Source organism: Lagopus leucura, unplaced genomic scaffold, assembly GCF_019238085.1.
Source record: "Lagopus leucura isolate 7727_CA_CO unplaced genomic scaffold, USGS_WTPT01 Super-Scaffold_100004, whole genome shotgun sequence".
In the NCBI taxonomy this organism is placed as follows: Eukaryota; Metazoa; Chordata; class Aves; order Galliformes; family Phasianidae; genus Lagopus; species Lagopus leucura.
This window is the reverse complement of record NW_024962264.1, coordinates 15,533,463-15,547,400: the sequence shown is the minus strand read 5'-3', so window position 1 is coordinate 15,547,400 and position 13,938 is coordinate 15,533,463. Positions and strand designations below refer to the sequence as shown.

At 37.3% G+C, this 13,938-nt stretch overlaps 1 long non-coding RNA gene across 1 annotated transcript in view; it reads left to right on the top strand.

Annotated features, from left to right (window-relative positions):
• LOC122180559 overlaps positions 1 to 13,407 on the top strand; it is a 31,662-nt gene extending 18,255 nt beyond the window's left edge. Inside the window, exons 9-11 of the long non-coding RNA XR_006179155.1 lie at positions 5,845 to 5,963; positions 11,903 to 12,085; positions 13,331 to 13,407. This is a non-coding gene — a long non-coding RNA (uncharacterized LOC122180559). The remainder of the gene's footprint in view (positions 1 to 5,844; positions 5,964 to 11,902; positions 12,086 to 13,330) is intronic.
• The last annotated feature ends 531 nt before the right edge of the window (positions 13,408 to 13,938 follow it).

Sequence of the window (13,938 nt, the reverse complement as noted above, 5' to 3'; positions counted from 1 at the left end):
ACATGAGCATCAGTGCTCAAAATCTTGCCAAGAATTTAGTTTTCTAGGATAACAGTCTAATATTAGCCAACACAAAACTTGACAGTGGAAAAGAGTCAGGCAAAGCTGTTCATTCATAACAGAATGGCTTAGACCAGGTTTAGCTGGGAAGTATGTAAAAAGTAAAATAATAAAAATTTGCAGTGGCAGGTGTGTTAATTGGGAGCTAATTATCTTCTGTTATTAAGTGATACACAGTTGTTCTGGGGCTTACAAAAGGAAACAGAAATTCCAAAGGTAACAATGACAGCATTTTAACTTTGTTGAAAAATCTATAGGTTGAAAAATCTACTGTCTGTTATAGTTGAGTCCATTAATTTAATGTGTGGTCTTTTTCTTTTTTTTTTTTTTTTTTTTTTTTCCTTTTTGGAGGGCTAGGGAAGACAACAAGGTAGTACTGTGTCACGATAGGCAAACATATGGGGTTTTATTTCCTTATAACATCCTGTCCCTCTCTAGCTTTCTTTTTGTTAGGCAATTAAGCTATACTCTTTTTTTTTTTTTCCCTTTGGTAGCATACAGGCATGTAAAACATTAGGGAAAAAATATAGAAAAAGTAGCGAGAAAGAAAACAGCTGTATAAAAGTAGAGGTTTGGAAGAGTTTACTGCAAAGGAAATGAGAGGGGAAAAGAAGAAAGGAAACAAAAATATCTGTAACTTTGGACAGAGCAATATTAGGCAATGTACAGCTGACAAGCTCAGGTAAACCTGCTGTGTAAGTCCAGTTACCTAGATTTCTTTGATAACTATACTGAAAAAATAAAGGCATTAGCTGATGTATAAACAACTTCTTATCATTGTTAGACAAAGGATTGTAAATAAATGTTTCTTTTCATATTTTCATCCATCATCAATTCTTCCTAGGCCATTTCCAATCATTCCTTAGAAGACTGTACCGAAGCAATAAGATACCAAGAAATAAGCTTCTGTCTGTCTTTCTGTTGAAGACCATTGTGCTATGCTTCTCCAGCCCTATCATACTCAACAACCCAACAGAAACTCTGGTGATTGATTTATGGAAGAAGGCCCTGCTAGAGCTTCTTGTATATCCTGATACAACATCTGACTCAGCTGTAGGAATTCAAAAATTAATTCAGATTGCATTCCATTATTCCTAAGCAAGAATCAAAAGAGTAAGGGTTGTATTGGTGTTTGTTGGCCTCTTCCTGTTTGTATTATGACAGACTACTCCACAATGAGGTCACTCAAGGCATCTTTGGCTGTATTTTTTTCTAAATGCCTGAACTCATGTATTTGGGATACCGGCTCTGACAGTGATAAAAAGCAAACTCTATATGACTCAAATTTAAAAACAAACTCTGCTACGGACTCAGTCTTTACTTAGATTTTCTGCATATCATGCCTCTGTGGTTGGTGGTATGTGCTTGGGTTTAGGCTATACACTCACTGCTATGTTATAATTGTATCAACAGGAGATCTACAGGGGGTGTTTATCATTGCTTGAAAAACAGGAAAGCATGAGGAGATTGCTTGACATTTTCCTTCTCCAGTGTATTTTGATTAAGCAATGATTGTTACAATGGTTCTTCTGACCTTAAAATGGATTAAAACTGGAATGGAATGAAGTTTAAACAAAAAGTAAAATGAGTTTTTAACTTCTCTTCAGATAGATACCAAGAATACCTAAAATGTTTGAGCCAGGGACTTACGGTTCTGTTTAGCAGGTTAAATACATCTTAAGAAAACTGTATTCCCGAGAAAGAGGTACGTAACAAATGTGAAAATAAAAAAAGTGCAATTTACGTTTTGAACTGATGCAAGGAAACAGTAATTGTATTTCAGTGGCTGAAACTGTATTTTTGTAATTGTAATACAATTGAATTGTATTTTAGTAGGCCTGAACAGTAGGTCTTGAACCAAAGTTGATCTCTAGATGAATCTCGCAACCCAGCATTATATATCATGGGTATCTGATCATTACCAAAATATGTGTCTTGGACAAACCATCTCATTAGCTAGAGGTGTAGCTTAGATAAAGCATTATGAGAGTGTATCAACCTTTCCTTGTTTAGAAGCATAGTGTCAGGACCTACTGGTACACAAACTTCCTTGGTTCCTTCTTGAGCCCTGGCCAGCTTGAGGTGGAATACAAATAGACAGTGAAACCAGCTGTTTCCACCTAATTGTCATGTGAACTTTTTTATTCAACAATATAAAAGCTGGACCCTCTTGCAGTGAAGTTGGATACCTCAACTGAGGCTCCCCAGAAACTGTGGGATCTGGTGAGTGATGGTAAAGTATTAGGGCAATTGGGTTGTATCTTTCTTAATCACTGTTACTATCCTCGTGTAGTAATGGTTAGGTGACTTGTTCTGTATTATCATTCGTAGCCCTTCAGACAGTATTAACACCATTATTTTCTGTAAATATGCTATTTTCCTCCACAGTGATTATGCAGAGTTCACCAGAGAATGCACAGATGATCTAAATATGCCTCTCTTATTCAGTGTTTTGTCCCACCACGAAGGTGCTCTCTGAGTATAGATGGAGAAGTGTGTATTTTCCTTACTATATGTGTTCAGCTTCTGTAGTTTTCCAGAAGACCTGGCAACTTCCTTTGCTTAACATACATTTAAATATATGCCAATCAGAGCAAGGATAGCATTACCAACCATCCTCCCCTTAGAATATTAGTCCTTTTGGACTAGATGACCTTTAAAGATCCCTTCCAACGCAAAAGATTCTAGAACAAATTCTGCTTTTAGAAACAAAGGAGAACATTCCTTACTTGAAATTTTTGTTTTGTAGGAGATTAGCCTTGAAAACTTAAAAAATATGTAAAAGATCAGGCTGGTACCACCAAGCATTCACTCTGATCTGCTTGGATATAACGTTTAGATTTTCTTTCAGTTGTATTTGTCTGCTTATTCTTTTTATGTATTAAAATGTAGCAGTAATATTATAATATTTATTTTAGTAGAAAGGATAAAACCTTGCAGTTGGGGGATATTAAAAAGATTATTAGAAGATTGTAAAACAACAATAAAGTAACAATTGATGCTGCTTAGGCAGACACTGATCATGCTAGGGAAATTAGGGCAGTCTTGTGGAGAGAAAAAGATAAGAATAAATGGGCCAGTGAAGAGAATGGGATAAGCACAGTTTGCATTGGAGTTCATAAAGGTTACAGAAACATCTGGTCTGGCCTATAGAAATAAACAGGCATAGAAACTAGATTAAGATGATGCTGTAAACATGAAAAAAAAGACAGCGTGGTCAGCAAAATGGGATCTTCTTCCCAGAGATCAAGACATCAAAGATTTTTAGTTTTTATGTTAAACAAACAATAGATTGAAGGGCCACAGAATAACAAATGAATCACTTTTTTTAGAGAAAGATGTCTTCTAAAAAAGAGTTGTGCAAATATTAGATTCTGTCATCCAACCTCAGAATACACAGACTTCTGAAAATGGCAGAGAAAAATATAGATATTGTGTAGTTTTAAATGGCTGGCTAAGCAAACTAACCTCTAGGTCAGTAAGAATTATTATTGTTATTTTAAGACAAGAAAGTAGAACAGTTTTCATCTAATTACACTTAAGCAGAGTATAAATAAAATAAATAAAAAAAATAAGTATAAAAAAATAAGTGGGTAAGATAAGAAGTTGCTCAAAGGTCATACAGTATTAGGCAGTCAGGAGACAGCTGACTGGAAGAGGTAACAAGGCTTGGGTATAACCTTTCTACTTACAGAGAAGTGGAGAACACATTGTTGTGTGACTGGAAAAGCTCTGCATCTACAACAGCGATGCTATGACTGGCCACACATATGAGCTTCAGAAGAATCATACAGCTCAGCACAATTTGCTGACTGAGTGGAGAGTGAATCCCACGCTGAGCCACAAATTGCAGAAGCAGCTCAGAGCCGTCTTTTGAGCTTCACTGAGAAGCTGAGGAGACAGCTGAGGTGGAGGCAATGCTGAAATAGAAAAGGCTATTAACTGTCATCAGAACAACAGAATGAACACACTTTTAGGGCCCCAAATCCAGCAGATAAAAGGAGCTCTGACTGAGCTGCTATTATTAGCATCTTCGTGAAACTTCTCCTCCTTCACAAAATAAAACATGGATCTTTCTGTATGTTGTCTTTTTTTTTTTTTTTTCCTCCACACATCACGACAAAGTATGATGCTAGTTTGACAGGGAAGAGATTTCTATTGATCCCTTTGCTTGGCTGAATGACGTTATCCTAGTGAATGGCAAATAAACAGGACATAACAAAAGATTTGTAAAGCTCCTGATACTGAGGAGAAATGAGAAAAGTCAGATTATTAATTCTGTCAAAATGACAGCTCTTACTTCTATTCTGATAATCTGTATAAACTCCATATAATCACAACACTGCATTGATTAGCTCACTGAAATGTAATCTGATTAGTGGTTCACAAGGTTACATTTAATCTAACTGATCATGCTGGTGCACAGCATCTTTAAGTTGCTGGTTCTGTATTATTGCTCATAATGAACAGTCTATTAAAATTCACTATTAAAATGTAAAATGATTACCTCATTCTGATGCTTTCTATTTTTCTGCACTCCTTGGTCCTTTTTCCTGTATTTGAAATCATTTGTAAATCCTGTATTGTTAACAAGATGCATGTAGCATGTGTTTTATGTGTCATCATGTATTCGCAGTCTTCACATGTTGTTTTCTTTCTTTTTTGCTAATTTTGAGAAGACTTTCTTCCCAACTTATACTGGCATACCCTGTTTTTGCACTTTCACACTGTTGGTAATTTCCTTGGTAAAAAGTGCCCAACTTGATTCCACAGCTCTATTTACTGGAGCAAATTACAGCTCCAGGACAGGCTTCGCAGCAGTTTCAGTTTATTTCTGTAACTGATTAGTTCTTCTATTAATCCCTGTTAAGATAAGTAATTGTTTATAGAGAGCAGCTATAATAGCAATGCTAAGGTTTTCACTCTGTTTTTGTTTGTGTATTGAAAGTCATTCAGCTGTGAAAGCTTATACTTCCATCTGGGGACTTGTGCAAGGGAAAAGGAAGGTCACCCTTTGCAAATGGACAGCAAAAACACTGTATGCAGTAATTGTTGTTTTGTTAGAAGAGTTAAATCCAGGACAATGGATCTATGGCTGGTCAGGAAAAAGGAAATGAAACAAAGAAACGATTTCAGCCTCATTGTAAGGATGATGCAGCCCTACTGAAGCCACTGCAGTCACACCGGAGCTGAATTGGTCTATGATGACTTTAAAGAGACAATCTGTATCTAGAAAAGTGTATCTGTATCTGGAAAAGTGTTCAATGTATTCATTAGAAGATTCATTAGCTGAATGAGCTTTTATCTATCCCACCAGTGGTTAATGTCTCAGAAAGCTGGGAGGGTGAAAAGCTTATTTTTCTGCTGTCCTCCTCACTATCTGTCCATTTCACTTTCATGTATCATAGAAGGAAACACTTTTACCTTATCCAGAAGAAGCTCAGCTTCTCTGTTGGGAGGATCAGTGCTGGATCTGGAGCCTTGCAGTGGAGATCAGAGATGCTGGTATATATTTTCCAGGTGTTTATTGCCCAAGTGTTTATAGTCATGTTTTCTGTGGCAATTCCTGGAGTTCCTCTAGATATATCTAACTTTTTTTCCCTCTATCAAGTCGAACGTGACCATGAAGCTAAGGAACATTACATTTGTTGATAAAATGGTATAAATGTAGAAGTGGACCTAAAAAAATAAAACTGCTTGTTTATGTCATAGCTAAAACATAGGCCTTATTAGACAACATATCTCTGTGAGCCACCTCAGGCTATTTTTACCTTTAATTTGTAGGCATCATGTTGATGGGAATGAGAGGCCAGACCCAGCTGATGTCTGTGGAATGCCTTGCTTGGCTGGTGTGGGGCTATGCTGGAAGGGCCATGTCACATCCTGACAGTCTGCTATGAAAGGTGAGAGTGTAAAAACACTCCCCAGAGGGAGAGACATTCAGTTGTTGGTATTTTGTGTGCAACAATAGAAAAGGATGCATGGCGGGAGAGTAATATCTATTTTTCCTCATCTGCTCCATATGAAATTTTCTTAAACTACAGTAATCAGCCTTCTTTAGCAGTTCTATCTAGTTCTATCTAAATTTTGTTTTTGTAGCTATGCAGTGAAAATACTGTCTTTCCCTATGAGTGAGAAGACTTTTAGATCAAATACGGTAGTATGGTATTAGCTTAAAAGCTGCCTTTGAGGTCAGTATTTCATGATAACCTCCCTGACCCAGAGATTCTCCCTGTCCTGGGGACAGCTTTAGATGGAAGTGAGCAGCACAGAGGCTGGAAGAAAAAGCTTCTGCTGCACTATTTACAGGGGCATGTAGCCAGAATAATAATGGGATTAGTCTGGTTGAATGAAAAATTAAATGTAGCTCTCAGATGTTGGATCAGGCATTTAACTAGCACCATCCTTCTAGACAGTAGTCCACAGTTCTTTCTCCTATTCTGTGCTGAAAAGTTTCCTCACTCTTCCACATTGAATTATGCCCTTCTAGATTAACTCGTCTTTGTTTTACCAGTTGCCCTGACTGACAAGATGGATGGATGTTTTCAGAGTGGAAGAAACCTTACATGTTTTCATCCCTCTTCCTATGCATTCTTAAAAACTGCCTTGAAAACCATGACTCTATGTGGCATACTACTGCCATCTCTGGAAATCAGCTCACTCAACATCCAGCATCATGCTAAGTCCCAAGCATGCCACTGGTAAATCAAAAGGACAGCAGTGTTTATGACCTGACTACAACTCACATATTCTCTTTGCAAACATGCTCCATGAGGAGTGTAGGCAGAAATATACTTCCGTTTTCATTTGCTGACTTGTGACAGCCTCAGCACTGAAATGCTGTGCACCTGTATATCCTCCCGGGGGTGAATGTGTGCTCCACACATCGTGCCATTCCACACACCTTTTAGTGCATCTCCACATTAACAGTCTAAATGATCTGGAGAAAGTCTGCTTGCAGCAAGCATGCACGTCTCACCATGTTGATTAAACGCCTGCTTTTAATTCATAGCTCCTTCCACTCTGATAAACATCAGAAACAGCCTAATTATACATTCCTCACTGTTCAACTTGTGTTCGTTAATAGTATCTGTGCATATCTTCACATAACCCCTCAGAGATTTAGAGTTGGATTTTCAAAGGTTTTTAAGCAAATTACTCACAATCATTTGAATGAACTACAACAAGGATTTTCTCCACAAATTCTTATTTTCACCAAAGCAAGTAGCTTGGAAAAACATTACACAAATCATCTGAGTATGAGGCAGAGAAAAAAAAGTGCAATTGGCTGAAGGCTTTCTAGGGGTCTTGGTGTGAACATAGATATTGCTGAAATTCAAGCATGTCCTTTGTAGTCTCTGAAAGGTCTCTAATGTCTGGCTTTCGTTTGGGGAGGAGCTACTCTTCAGCCGTGTTTCAGCAGAGGGAAGTGTTTCTATCAAATTTAACTCACCTCTCTTATCACCTTTATTGGCTGACCTTTTATTTTTTGTATTGTGTAATGATGATTTGTAGCTCTTATATTTTACATGTAGTCATGAGGTCTCCTATTCCTCATTTCCTTCCTTCCATCTGCAGATTACACTCAGGCAAGGTTTAGTCTCTGAGAGGTGTTTCAGAGCTGAAAAACAGAAAAGCAGAATCTCCATAACCAGATTTCAGTTTAGTTACATTTATTCTGCTGGATGTCCACATATCTCTGTGTATTAATCCCAGCACATCTGTAAATAACTCTGAGGGAAAAGGTATTTTATATACTGTTATTGAACAGATCACTCAAGCAGTCACAGAATTTATTTTTTTTTTCCAGTAATGTTAATTCACTTTGCTCACATTTTTAAGGCTCTGACTACAAAACACCGTGAGAACACAATATTGAATTATTTTAATTTCTAAAGTATTTATGTATTTAACTCAGGAAATGCAGTGTTTCTAATGTAAATAAGAGGTAGGCTTGTGAGTGACTGAATATCTTTAGAGAATGTGGAATAATTGATTGGTCAGTCATTCCTGAGGAGCATAAAGGCATTCCCCAGAATAATACAATATTGAAGCATTTCCAGAACTGGGAAAATGCACCCATGCAAAGCCCGGAGCATTTCTCTTTGTCAAATATCAGTGGAGGAAACACATCAGTTGCTAGTGAAAACATTTTGCTTCAGAAGAAACCAATTCAGAGTGTTCATTCAGAACATAAAGCATAAGGAAGATAATAGCATGTATGTTGTCCAATCCACAATCTGTTTGGCTTCCTATGCTTTGAATGCCAGATAATAACCAGACATTTGTGTGGAAGAGGACTAGACGAGCTTTGTTTCTAATACACGCTCCGTGGATACGTGACTGGGAGAGAAACTATGGCTTTTCTCTCGTGTGTCTGTCGTTATGATGAATTTCCTCAGCAAAAAAAATGAGGATCATGTGGTCAGCTGCTGCAATGCTCCTTTGCCAGCCCAGGGAGTTTTTCCTGTGCTGTTACTAGGTAGTTTCATATTTGCTGTTATATTGGAAATACGCTCCATGAAAGGAAATCAGTGTCACCAAAAGATAAAAATTGACATTGTAGTCTACTGGAAGTCCTGCTACTAGGCAGGAACAAAAACTAATGTGTATTATTTGTGATACCTTCACTAACTGGGAACAGCCAAGATCATCTAATATCCTGGAATAGTAAATATAGCATGAATCTCCAGAATTGCCATTTACAGTGTATCCCATGATCTGAGAATATAAGTTCATGATTTTTTCAGGTAGTCATGAAACATTTGGATTATTTTCTAACTTTTCAGAAAGTCTCTTGACTAACAGCAGGGCTTTCTATTTAAAGTGATTTAATTTACATAGGATAACCACTGTTAATGCTTAGAATGGGTATGCGTAACAAATTTAACTCCAGTCTAAATACCATAATTCGATCTCTCTGCAAGTATATTCACGCAATGGAGCTGTCAAAAATAGGACCGAGGAAAGATTTTAATGAATGCTTCACCCACTGGATGGCTTTCTGCTTACTAGGAGAAGTAATCCCTTACAGATGCAATCACGGAAATGATTTCTGTTGTGACAAGATGTAGAGCAGAATCAGGTAGATATAAAGAGGGAAGAAGAAGGACACAGAAATGGGAGGAAAAAAGGAATAGAAGAGGGACAAAGTTGTGGCTATAGAGAGGCTGCTCAGAGCCCTTGGTGAGGACTGTAATGGTCAATACTTACGGGTGTTTAGAAAGGGGAAGATGTTAGATTCAAGTGACGCTAAAGAAAAACTAGAATTTAACAGAATCCTCAATATGGATGGGAGGAGATGAAAAGTATGAAGTTAGAAATTCAGATCTCAAGATTTTCTGTGTAGGGGAACAAAAAGAAATCCGGATACAGAAGAGAATAAGGCAGAGAGATTTTTGTAATAATGAGGGTGTGCATGTGTGTTACAAGCTGGAGTGGATAATGTGCTACAACATTTTGCTTGGTATAAGCTTTGTTTCATGTTTTACACTCAGTGAAATCTAAGATGGAGACAGGAGTTACTGGAGCTACCAGGATGGTCATACCAGCTAACTGCAAAAATTTCAGCCCCTTTCATGCAATGATATTGCAGATTTTGTGATGTATCCCTGCAAGAGAAAACACAAGTTCTTAGGCATTGTCCCTAACTAGTGGGTTCAAATATTACATCTTCCCATCTTCTTATCTATTACTGATCTCTAAGATATTTAATACATTCAATACACGTTTCAAGTGATTTTTATTTTGCAAAACTCTTTTCTTTATGGTAAGATACGCTCTCTGTAAAACTGGAAATGATTTAAAGTTTATCTGTCAATAAAACTCTCACCACGTGTTTCTGATCTCTTATTCAATTCATGTGATGCTTGCACCTGTCAATCTGCACCTGTCAGTTGTTACAATTGTTAAAGGAAAACTTGCTAATGAGTAACACAGAAGTGTGCAGTTGATAGGGGTGCTGTTCTGTAGTTAAATGTAATTTTGTAGAACAATTGATTCCGGTCATCCTTTGATGTTTTACATTCAGTATTCTCAGTTGAATGGCTAAAACCTTAAAATCCAAGTAATAAATAATATTATGGCTACTACTTTATTATTCATACAGTTGTTGTGAGCTACAGTAGCTGTTCAGATAGCATTTCCAACCAAAAGGTTGGATGATATTTAACTTAAAAAGGGGGATTGAAAAAAGAGTCAGAGTTTACAGATTTGTAAAATGATGGTTTATTTTTTTTAAAAAAGTGCACTGCTGTTATTTGTTTCTTTCCTATTCTTCATAAATTAAATAAACATCTCAACTGTTCTGCAAATCCTTTGTGCCACTCTAGCCAAGCAAACGTGACACCTGTCAGAAAGATCTAGCAACAAGGATGCATTTTCACAGTTGACTAGTTTGCTCATGGAATCACATCAGAGCAAAGGCCTCTATGACATTAATTAGATTTTAAATAGTACTTGCCAGAACACCTGGAAGCTGACCTGTAAATTTGTATAGTTTGAGTTGAGGCAACAAGTTTTTAGTGCAGAAATACTTGGATATAAGAGTCATCGTCCAGGGAAGGAGATGGGCTCCTGTCAAACTAAAGCTTTTTGGAAGTCTTTTCAGGCTGGAATTTGTACATGCTTTTGGTCTCAGTGGTATTAAAGGCTCAGACTGAGACCTCCGCAAGAGTGCTGACTCAGCAGATTTGTCTCGGTGTAGAGAGCAGCCATGATCTTTGTACTGCACTGCTTGGAATTTTCCCTCAAGGAAAGCTAGAGAAGCAGGGTAAAGAAAGGAAGTTTGTTTCCCTTTGCTAAAACTGGTTATTTGATCTCTTCCTGAAGAGATTCAAATCCCCATTACCAGGAGATCTATAACATGATAATAATGTTTGTTAAGTATAAAAGCTGTGATAAGGACACACAAGAAAGAGAAAAGTAAGCAACTGGCGAGACTAAAGGAGAGGAGTTAAAGTAAATGGAGGTAAATACAAGGAAAACAAAATATCAGTGGGATCACAAGATAAAAAAAAACCCAATCCAGTAATGAAATACAGACTTAGAGATAGGTGTCTGAAATGTAAGCTGTGAGAGAAGATGTTAGGACTGATTGATTCAGTTGTTATGATAGGAAGAAATTATCTATTCATACAATCCCTTCTGACTTTCCCCTCATTTCTGCCAATGAGGATATTTTCTCTCTGAGGCAGGCTGGCTTTATTCCAAGATTTGTTTGCATGCTATAAAAGTATCAGCAAGAGAACTTTTTTTCCATGCTAATTATGCTCTGTTGAAAGACTTGCACTGCACTGCATATATGGGTGAAAGCCTGGATAATGATTCGTATCACACAGCTGACTAAAAACAGGGATAAAGCCAAGCAGTTTTTGAGATGTTGGTGAGATTTCTGTCATGATTAATTCCATTTTTTTCCAGGCAAAATGTCTGACTTCATAATTTCCTCACGTGATCCTGTGCAAAGCCAGCATTGTCTCCAGGAGGGTCTGCATCTTCATTTTATTGAAAATATTAATGAGTTACATTCCTTTTTGGCTCACAGTTTCTCAGCTGAATCCTCCCTCAAGCATGTATGAAAGTTTAAAAAAAAAAAAAAAAAACCAAGAAATTTCCTAATAACAATAGCCAAAGGAAAATACAGGTAAAAGATTAATGAATAACAGTGGTATATGGCAATATATACTGATAACCTGCTGTCTCCAAAATAAATAATCCTTATCTGCCAGAATTCCTGGAAGTATTCCAGTTTATCTGCTCTTCCTGGCAGAAGCACTTCCTACAGCAGGTCTTAATGCAAGAGTGAAGCAGCTCTGGTACATTTCTCATTATCTTTCCACAGGGGCCCTGGTCTTTAGAAGGATACTATACACATGCAGAAGATCACTCAAAGAAGATGTATAATTCTTAATCAAAAGAAAGAAGGGATCAATTTTGCACAATAAGGAAAAGTCCCTGGGCTGAGATGAAGCTGTCCCATTTTAAAAGGATCAGAGGCAATGTAGCTTGTGCCCAAAATTGAGAGGTAATATGTGTTTCTACAGCAGTTTTGATTAATTATTATAGCTTGATATGTAGACTAGATTGAGTACCCAGCATGGTATAGCAGAATATCTTTTCTGTTTACTCTTAACAAGAGAGAGGTAAATGCCTTTAATATCACGATAAAACATGGCAGGAACAAGGTTTTCTTAAGATCACCATATGTTAATTAGAGTCAGTGGATTCAGATTATTTTCATTTCTTATATCTCAGTATCTTAAAATAAAATTTTACTGTCTGAGGAAGCTACTGCTAGGGATGTTTAAGTCAGAGGAAGACATATGGACAACCAAACAATAAGATTTACAGTGGGGAAAGAAAAAGAACAGCAAAAGGTTTATATTTGGGAAGGGCATCTGGGGAAAGATCTTAAACATGTTCAAATATCATCAGTAATAAAGTATGGAAAACTGGAGATGAATTTTATGCCTTTCTTTTGAAATGAGCAAAATATGGTGTATCAGAATGCCTTTTCAGAAACTTTTCAGAATTTAGTAATAACTGTATAATTCTTTTGTGGCACTACTTTCTCTCAGCATTCAGAAACACACACAGTGAGTTAAATTGCTGTATGCTTGAGCTGGTGGGATCACCATCTTCTGCAATAAAGTACCCAGCTTTCAATTGAAAAATAGAAGTGAGTAAATAGAAATTAAAATTAAGGGCTTAGCATAACAAAAAAAAAAAAAAAAAAAAAAAAAAAAAAAAAAAAAAAAAAAAAAAACACAATAGGAAGCCATTGGATCTGAGATTCAGACTCTAGTTAGCTAGGACTCCTAACTGCAAGCCTCTCTTCTGTAAAATGTGAAAGGACACTGTCTACATATTAGTTCACTTAAATGAAAGTAGAAGTGACTGGGGGGGGAGGAAGTCAACAATTTGATTGCTACTGAGGGTGGACGGAGCTTTCTTTCAGTGTTATTTTTTTCCTTTTTCCTTCTCATGGTAAACCAGAGGCCGACTGAAATATGAAATAGTCAACCATTAAAAGGGCAAGATCTCTAATTAAATAATTTATCTAAAAGTTTAACACTGGTGAGGCTGTTTGTGCCTCTTCCATCTTGCTGAGCCAGTGTGAAGATGAAAATGTCTGAGATCTGGTCTCAATTCCTCTATGGAGAAGGGCTGCAATGAGGGGAATACCCACATGAGGTCATCTAAGGCCAAGGCAGCATGACAGAGTTGGTTACTTCCTCATATTCCCCATTTCTTTCCTTTTGATAACAAGGAGCAGACTCTCCTTGGCAAGAAGTCAATGTTGAGATCTCTGTGCATACTTCTTCAGCATGATGGACAGATAACAGGATGAAGACTGCAAGATCATCAGTTCAACAGCTTGTGATAAGGTATGAGGCATCAGTGCAGTCTCTTACTCAGCATCTTTAAGTCAAACGAAGGCTCATGTTATGGCTGAGAGACATCCCTCCCTCCTGCCAGGTCAGGATTTCTGAGATTCCTGGTACAGACAGAGGTGGTGAACTGACAGAAATGCTTTGGATGCTCTTTGTAAGTATTCAGCACAACAGGAATTTTCTGTTCAAGCAAAAGGAAGAGTGGATCTGCCTTACTGCAAAACTCGGCCAATCAGCATGGAAAAAGCAGAGCCCAAGAGTAAATGCTATGAGAAAGCGTGTAGTGGCTTCATGTACACAAGACATTTCAGCAATGCTATCATCTATTGGAGGTGGGCAGGAAAGAGAAAAAATGTTTTTTTCTAAGATGTTTCCAGTAATGTAGAAATGTACCCTGGAAGGAGCCATCCTGATGGACAGTTTGATGGTTCTTTCGTCACTTTTACTGCAGCTTCAAGTCTTTAAGCAACCGGAAATCTCTGGT